Below are 10156 nucleotides of genomic sequence, written 5' to 3'. Positions count from 1 at the left end.
GTAATAACTCATCATAAGGTCATGTGACGTAAAGAGCTGATTTTTTTAGTAATAACTCATCATAAGGTCATGTGACGTAAAGAGCTGATTTTTTAGTAATAACTCATCATAAGGTCATGTGACGTAAAGAGCTGATTGTTAATAATAACTCATCATAAGGTCATGTGACGTAAAGAGCTGATTTATTTAAAAATAACTTATCATAAGGTCATGTGATGGAAAGAGCTGATTTTTTAGTAATAACTCATCATAAGGTCATGTGACGTAAAGAGCTGATTTTTAGTAATAACTCATCATAAGGTCATGTGACGTAAAGAGCTGATTTTTTTAGTAATAACTCATCATAAGGTCATGTGACGTAAAGAGCTGATTTTTTAGTAATAACTCATCATAAGGTCATGTGACGTAAAGAGCTGATTTTTAAGGTAGTAATAACTCATCATAAGGTCATGTGACGTAAAGAGCTGATTTTTTAGTAATAACTCATCATAAGGTCATGTGACGTAAAGAGCTGATTTTTTAATAATAACTCATCATAAGGTCATGTGACGTAAAGAGCTGATTTTTTAGTAATAACTCATCATAAGGTCATGTGACGTAAAGAGCTGATTTTTAGTAATAACTCATCATAAGGTCATGTGACGTAAAGAGCTGATTTTTTAATAATAACTCATCATAAGGTCATGTGACGTAAAGAGCTGATTTTTTAATAATAACTCATCATAAGGTCATGTGACGTAAAGAGCTGATTGTTAATAATAACTCATCATAAGGTCATGTGATGGAAAGAGCTGATTTTTTAGTAATAACTCATCATAAGGTCATGTGACGTAAAGAGCTGATTTTTTGTAATAACTCATCATAAGGTCATGTGACGTAAAAGAGCTGATTGTTAATAATAACTCATCATAATATCATGTGACGTAAAAAGCTGATTTTTTTAGTAATAACTCATCATAAGGTCATGTGACGTAAAGAGCTGATTTTTTAATAATAACTCATCATAAGGTCATGTGACGTAAAGAGCTGATTTTTTTATAATAACTCATCATAAGGTCATGTGACGTAAAGAGCTGATTTTTTAGTAATAACTCATCATAAGGTCATGTGACGTAAAGAGCTGATTTTTAATAATAACTCATCATAAGGTCATGTGACGTAAAGAGCTGATTTTTTTAGTAATAATTCATCATAAGGTCATGTGACGTAAAGAGCTGATTTATTTAATAATAACTCATCATAAGGTCATGTGATGGAAGAGCTGATTTTTTTTAAATTGATAACTTTTTACACAACCTAATAATGCATTAATTTTTTATTAATAACTCATCATCAGGTGACGTGATATAATGTGGTAATTTTTTTTGAAAAACAATAATTAATGTTTTTTGTCGTTTTTAATCATATTTCAAAAAATGGATTTCCTGCTATTTATATACAATCTAGGTTAAATTCAATGTTAATATATACTATTCCTGTTTTTTTTATTAAAGAGCTCCCCGGTGCATAACGGTATGTCTGCAGACTTACATCGCTATAATCCGGGTTTCGATACCTGTGGTGGGCATAGTACATTGTGTAGCTTTGTGCTTAATTACAAACAGACAAATATTTTTAAAAGAACTGATATGAAAATCGTTAGACTGCTCCATTTGAATAACCAAACAAAATTAATTTAGATTTCACTAGAATTCATAAAACACAGCTCTGGAGGCTTAAAACTTTGATAAGAAAAAAAGTTAAACTATATTTTAACCATAGTTTATTACACAAAAAGTGGAACAAAAAATGTTCTGAGGTGAGTGTTTTTTGTTTGTTTATTTCAAATTTTCATCTTTTGTTCGTTTTCCGTATTATATTACATAATGAATCTGAAAGTAACTGTGTTAATCATTCTTGTTCCGAAATGATATTTTATAAATAAAAAGAATTACATTTGTTTTCATTAAGTTTAAATCACCCGAAAGGATGGCTTTTTCCCCGCTGTTGACATATGAACGTACTTTCGCTGTACGGATCAGTCCATCTATGCATGCTCGTCTCGAGTTTACTTTATGTGGTTTTCTGAGGTAGGTGAATATGGAACGCTTTAGCTACTGTGATATTTATTTTAAGCAGTTTCAATATTGGATGACAACGTCTGTAGCTAATTGTGAATGCCCCTTTGTTTTTCTTTTGTTGTTAGAATTTCGTATAGAAAAACCATGCATCATCTTGACTTCATGTGTGAACTAATTTAAATGATAAGTTATTTGATATATAAAAAGGCTGCTGTATTTTCGTATGTTTGATGCATGAGGTTTCAAACGAAAATTTCCTGTCTTTTGTAAGTATTGTGGTTCACCCACAACTGCTTTAGCTGGGTAATGAGATGTGACTTACTGTGGGCTCAGGTTTCCCACTTCATCCGGTGAGTTGTGACCGCGTCTATTGGATTACACAAGATTGTCCCATACCTGTTCAGGAGTTGTCTGTCGTAGCTTTCAGGGCTTCTCTTTGTACATTTGAAGGGATTTACTACATTTCTAAAACTAGCCAAGTTCCCACGCAACATGTCGGAAACATGAAAATCTTTTCCACTTTAGCATCAGCCGTCTTAGGGACGGAGATAGTAACGTGGAGATGCGTATTTCATCGACCACATTTTGCAAAGGCTTGTTTGTTTGTTTCTGAATTTCGCACAAAGCTATACTAGGGCTAACTGTACTAGCCGTCCCTAATTTAGAAGGGCATGTCTAGAGGTAAGGCAACCAGTCGTCACCACCCATTGCTAACTCATGGGCTACTCTTTTATCAACGAATAGTGGAATTAATCGTAACATTATGACGCCCCCATGGTTGAAAGTGTGAGCATGTTAAGTGTGACGAGGATTCAAACCCGCGACTCTCAGATTACGAGTTGAGTGCCTTAACCACCTGACCATGACAGTGAGATTGATATTAATATCTCATCATCAGAACATGTGATATAAAGTGGCGACTTAAACAACATGTTTGTTATATTTGAATATTAGGGCTAAATAACTTTAACAATCCTGAGTTTGTCTTCATATTTTATACTATATTATACATGTGAGTTTCTTGTATATATTCTACTTTATATGCATTCAGAATATACGATTTTTATGAATAAATTAGTCCAATTTTCAGCTATTTTTTTAAAATTTGTTTTTCTCCAATTTCCCTGATATTTTAAGAAGGGTTGAACTTGTGGCCGAATCATAAATCTGTCATTAAAAACTTCTCAGATCCTTTGTAATTATTATTGATAACAGTAAAAATGCTGTTACGAAGGAGCATTGTTGTCTTCACGAAACTTCAACAGAGAACCTTAAGTTATGACCGACACACACGCTTCTGTTAAATATTATGTATAAATCTGCAAAGTTTCGTCAAACGAAACGTGACATAACATTTCAATCGTGTGTGTGTGTGATACAAGAATACGTTTTTTTGTTTAGTTACATCGGTGAAATACATTCATGATATTTCAATATTTAAATGAGATCGAAAATAAAGTAGAAATTTATGACAATTGACAAGAATAACACTAAGAAATTGTCACATACACATTATTGCTATAGTAACGGATATGTTAATATTAAAATTTCCAATAATTTCACTTTCCTTTTCCATCTTGTTGTTTAGAATTAAGCACAAAGCTACACAATGGGCTATCTGTGCTCTGTCCACCACGGGTATCCAAACCCTGTTTTTAGCGATGTAATTCCGCACGCATACTGCTGAGCCACTGGGTAGGGGGGTGCCTTTCCATCATGAAAAGTGAACATGATTCATTAATTTAGTTTATATTATTTAATATAGCCTTCATGTAAAAGTACATTTTTTGAAGGTTACAATACAGTTAACCTATTATAAAAACAGCATACTGAAAATGCTACCCGGTGTGCCAAGCCCAGTGTTTTGGTCATTCAAGTTTGAACGAGTGGAGTGGTTTTAACATATTCACATTTTCAGATCATTGTGTGTGTCGCCATCTATTGAACATTTTAACTAATTGAATTTAGGGCAATGCAAAGCTCAACAGAAAGGATTACACGAAAGAAATCTAGGAAGTGGTAAGAAAGCTTCATCAAGTAGAAGCTTGAAATGGCTTTAGAGTGAAAAGAGTAAACTACTTCTATTGAGTCTGATAACATTCAACAACTGGGTTCCATAGATACTGTGAAACTAACCAATTAAGTCAAGAGTAAAGAAGGAAAATAATTAACCAAATTATTTCCTGATTCTGTATACTAATTCTCAGCGTATACATTTTTTTTTCAGACTGCGAACTGTAATATGTCATGTTTATAACGTTATTTCCTTGTCTTGGTGTTTGAGAATACCATTTCTTCTCATCCATTGTTTCGATATTAATCTATCTTTTTCTCTATACACAGATATGTTGTTTGTTAACCTCTTTTTGTTAACCTGAAGATGTCTTAAGAAGGTCGAAACATTGTTCTCTACTTTATTTTAATACCTACACCAGCCGTCTTGAGATACGCGTATACTGTTTGTCTTCCTGGTATCGGATATTGTTGTGAGAAACTGGCTAAATTAATTTTGGAATTTTGGCGGAACCTCAAAGTTTAGAACTGAAATTGATAAACAATCGGGCGAACACCTGAATTTGGTAGCCATCTCATTTTTGCCGCGAACAAGGACTCAATTGAGCGAGGTGGTCGATAGCAAAATACGTGACGTCACTTCAAAAGAAAGTGACGTTTAGTACCGTGCGTAGTACAGGCACATTCTGATCGAACGATCAGAGCGTGCACTACAAATAAAAGTAGTGGAATGAGGCGGCTCATTCACCAACTTATAGCGTTCGGTTTTGAACTCCGATATTGGGAGGTACCTTTACTAGTTACATGAATAAACAAAGATGGGATAGAACAAATAAATTCTTGTTTAAACAAGCTTGATAAAAAGGACAATTATTTCAATGACTAAGTAAATTTAAACAATATATTTGGCTTATGTTTCCGCAGATTATTGGAGATCTTCGATCCAACAATAGGTATTTTAAACTCAAAATCGTTTAATACTTACGTTGCAAAGAATTTGTTATTTTAAATTCGTTGAGCTTTGTTATTACAAAAGCATTATGACACATCATAGATGCGAGAGAAAGGTATTTACTAGCTGTTGGCGACGCTGTGGTTTCAAACATCTATGGATTTAACATGTCTGTGTTTATAGTTCAGTTTAACTTTACAATTACTGATGTGTTACATGTGCTTTTGAAACTAAATTTTTAAAATACTTTAAAGTCATAAACAGAATCGAGTCTCCTCATTGGACTCAGCAGATATACCAATGTGGCTTTGCTATAAGAAAACACAAACATACATAAACAGAAATTTAAATAAAAATACCACTATTATTTTACTAGTCCCACCAATTATTGTTTTTCAAGACTCATAACAATGTACTGATCATTGTTGCCCGTTGAAGGTTTCTGTCCGTGTATAATTCTATAACTAATTGTTGGAGTTTAATTAGTTTGATTTTATTAAGCGACGTTTATCAATATGCTTTTCCTATATTTATATTTAAGCATACAAATATCATTATGAGCTAATAGATACGTTTATTGGCCACTTATTTTGATATATTCAAAGCTTCCCTCAACAAGTGGACGTCAGCGTTAGTGTTGAGAATTCAATACGTGTACCTCATAGGGAACGAACTGTTTGAACAAACTTTGACAGTAAAAAACAACATATTTTTGTAGCTGTTTCTCAATCTTTTTTTTTTCTGTGTCAGTCATTTCATAAACACGATTTTCTACTAATTTTAATGACTGGACCAGTAGCATTATTTCGTTTGTTATTAAACGCAAAGCTACATAATGAGCTACATCTGTGCTATCCCCACTACGAGTATCGAATCCCAAGTTTTAGCGATGTGAGCCCTCAGACTTATCGCTGAGCCACTTTGGAAGAAGCATTGTTCTGATATCTTTTGTTGTAACTATTTTTTGTTTGAATAATTAGAAACTCGGATCGCAAAACTCATAGAAAAGTGTAAAGAAATCAGATGATTCTAATTTTACTACACAAATATTTATACAGCTAGTGTTTTTTGTTTTTCATACCCTAACAACACTTGTTGACTCAGCTTGAAGGGTAATAAAACTACTGATCAGGTTTAGACACAGATAGTTCATTCTGTAGCTTTTGTGCTTGCCTCCAGTGGCTCAGCGGTATGTCTACGGAGTTAAAACGCTAAAAACCGGGTTTCGATAACCGTGGTGGGCAGAGCACAGATAGCCCATTGTGTAGCTTTGTGCTTAATTCAAAACAACAACTCAGATTACGATTCGAGTGTCTTAAACACCTGGCCATACCGGGCCGTAGCATAAGGTAATGTTCTGGTTGAAATTTCCAATTCCAGTAAGTTTGAAATATGAGAGATTGATAATGGGGGCATTACGGTTTCAAATTCTAGTGATAACCAGTTCTTTTCTCGCTATAAGTCAATTACATTATATACTTTGTGTGTGTGTGTGTGCTAATAATATACACCGTGTCTTATAACACAAGTTTATTTGTTTGTTCTTTAAAATTTTGCGCAGAGCTACACGAGGGCTATCTGCACTCGCTGTTCTTAACTTAACAGTGTAAGACTAGAGGGAAAGCAGCTAGTCATCATCACCCACTGCCAACTTTTGAGCTACTCTTTTACCAAAGAATAGTGGGATTGGCCGTTTCGTAATAACTATCCCACGGCTGAAAGAACGAGCATATTTGGTGTGACGAAGATTCGAATCCGCGACCCTCAGATTACAAGTCGAGCACCCTGACCACCTGGTCATGTCGGCCAGTAACACAACAGATGTGGTAAAATGGGCTACAGGTGACTTTAGTTATATTACACAGATTGTTTTTTTTTTGTTGTTGTTATTTTGCGCAAAGCTACGCAATGGGTTACCTGGGCTCCGCCCATTCCGGGGATTTGAGCTTTGGACTTTATCAATATAAATCTGTAAACATACCACTGACCCACCGGATGACCTTTATTTGTAACCATAAAAACCACGCTTCAAAAACTGAGCAAAAAGTACTCGATATCGACACAAAAAAATTGTTTAACTTCAAAGAAACTGAACATTACAATTACAACTTTATATCGCATTTCATTTCAAGAGTAAATTTGATTTTATTAAGCCACGTTTGTCAATTTCTTCTTTATATATTTATATCTACGCATACAAGTGCCATTATAAGCTAATAGATACGTTCGTTGAGCACTTATTTTAATGTACTCAAAGTTTTCGTTAACATCTGGATGCCAGCATTAGTTATACTCTGAGTAATAACAGCTTTTCTGTTATTTAAAATAACGATGTTAACTCTAGGTAAATTTGGATGTAATTTGAAACATTTGTTTTAAAAGCTTACTCTGCAAAACTTAACACTGCATGATGTTGTCACTTTATAATAATTCCTTATTAAAAGTAGATTTAAATATAATCGTATTAGGACAAAAACCACACAATGGAATAAATGAGCTCTGTTCATCGTGGAAAATAGAACTTCGAGTTTTAGTGCTGTTAATCCATAAACATACCGCTAACCCTATCAGAGGATGATTTTAGTGATAAAGATCGAACTGTATAAATAATTTATTGATAGCTATTCGTTTTTACGGACCACAGATGCATTAAAGAGAGAGAGGAGAGCGTGGCCTAGTGGGACTGTAGGTGCGTAAGGTGATGGTCAGATACTATTAGTCGATCAGACAAAAGTAGCCCAAAAGTTGGCGGTGTTTGCTGTTGACGAGCTGTTTCTGCCTAGTCCAGTTATCCCCATTAGGCGGTCGTGGATCACATCACACCCTCAATAAGCAAAACTGTGTTTGAGAAATGAATTATCTATTCCCCAACTAGCTTAGGCCCGACCCTCGTATGAAATGACCCAATGTAGAAAATAATTGGGGACCATTGCTTTAGTTTATCAGTTCAAAATTAGGAACGGGTAGCACATATGGCCCTTGAGTAGCTTTGTGTACATGTGCATAACACATAATATGCAAACAAACAAGGAAAAAAACCGTTAATAATAATGTGCAAAATGCATAACGCACTTGAAAGTTAGGATATTCCGTTTTAACAGTTTTATGGGCAATGCTTACACTTTGGAAATACTTAAATGACTGATTCTGTACTGAGATATAACAGTATCAAAACTAAAAGAGGCGAAACATTATTTCACAGACGTATGTACATATCAAGCATTTTTTATTACCAGTCAAACACGCTTAAAAGATAATTTCTGTGTTTATGACAGAGCTGCTAACAATATATGCCGCTGTACCTAATTTTGAACTACTGACAAAAGATGGGGCAGTCAGTCAGCAGTACCCTAACATACCATTTACGCTAAGGAACTACTTGTCACTCATTACTATAATTAGTTTTTTGCATGGAAGAGTAAATATAGAAATCGAAACAAGAATATAAAAAAGCAAACTATGTAAACCAACAGTCAACACCTGTCATAAAAGCTATGCACCCATCGCTCTGTTAGTGTGTTGCTCAGACTCTAATTAATAGATATTTTTTAACTGTATTTGGTTTATAAAGTCCTGTTCTTAGAGACTTCTACAAAATTCATCCCGAGACTTCTCAAGTCTTTGCCCCGGCCCTGGTAGAGCAAAGTCCGGTAAAACTGAGTATTTACACAAGGTCCTGTCAGTTCAGTTTATGGTAGCATTAAAATATCTTATTTATTTTATTATTATCATTTACCTTAAGTGTTAATTAATCAACTGGTTGTAGAGCTCAACTTGTATAATAAGCTAAGCCTTTCTAGCCACACTTGTTTTGCACTTCTAATTCAAATCCGATATTTGTTTGTTTTGTTGTTTCATATCGTCAAGAAAACACGTTTCGGGAATAAACCCTTCGTGGATAACAGAATGTTACATTTGCAAATACAAAATACGATTATCGCTTCGTGGTTCTTATATGAATTTTAGTATCACGTATATCATTCCCGTTTTTGCCCTCGTAAAATAAAGCCATGAATTGCATTTGTGGCAACTCCTTAAAGGTTCCTTTTATTGTTTCGTTGAGCAAAACGTTGTAAGGTTTACTTATCTGTCAACAAAACACTCTATTATGTGAGTTATGAATAAATGAAATTTATGATGATATACAGGTGTGTTGAGATTTAACAGGCTTGAAGCGAACAAGCCTTTTATTTTTATTTTTCGGCGTGCAGGAGTAACTTGTTAAACCTACCAGAAGCTAACGGCGTATAATAACCAGAGATGAATAGGCTCATACAACTATTCATTTCTCGCTGTAATTACCCACCAGAGATTGCAGGGTATTCACTAAACAAATTTGCTGCACTTAGCAAACTCAGTGATTGCTATTCATTCGTACTGCACGAGCTCGCGGGAAGCTCCACAACCACGGAACAGCGGAGGTAATTGGAGGCCTCAGAGAAACTCATTATGAACTGAATCTGTCGTGCCTACCGCCAGAAAATTAATTGATGTCATTAAAATAAGTCCCAGGAATCTAAAACAAGAACCTAAAAAAAAACATCACTTGTTCGAAAGACAGCGATCCCGATTGAGAGATACAAATACAAAAATGTTTTGAGGACATTAATATTAATTTAAATTTTGGTGTACATATTTCAAATACTAACCGAATACACTATGTAAGATAATCATCCTGTTATTTATGACGTGGATAATAATTATAATAAAACGTTTTTTTCTGTTCCTACTCATTACTGTTTGTTTTTTAATTTAACTCGTGCGAACATCCTTCTAAACGAGGAAAGTTTAATTTTTTTTGGTTTGTTTCTTAATTCGAAACAAAACGGAATATGTAGTAATTCAAAATTTAATCTTTAGATATGCTTAAAGTTAAATGTTTCTTTTTAAATGCGCATACCGTGTCAGCCATTAGTTGAGAACTCAAGTTTGTCACTGACGTCAAGAGATTCTGACATCTTGGAAGTGGATTAATAATAACACGAAAGAAATATGGATGAAAGTACTAGTAGCCTTAGTTTAGTGATTAGGAACTATTTGTAAACATTGGTGGTCAGTTCGCGACCAGTAAATAGCTTTAGAGCAAAAACCAGCTCGTTCACTAAATACTAAATATATTTATATATAAGCT

The sequence above is a fragment of the Tachypleus tridentatus genome, chromosome 13, assembly GCF_004210375.1.
Source record: "Tachypleus tridentatus isolate NWPU-2018 chromosome 13, ASM421037v1, whole genome shotgun sequence".
Taxonomy (NCBI): Eukaryota; Metazoa; Arthropoda; class Merostomata; order Xiphosura; family Limulidae; genus Tachypleus; species Tachypleus tridentatus.
Note: the sequence above shows the minus strand (reverse complement) of the source record.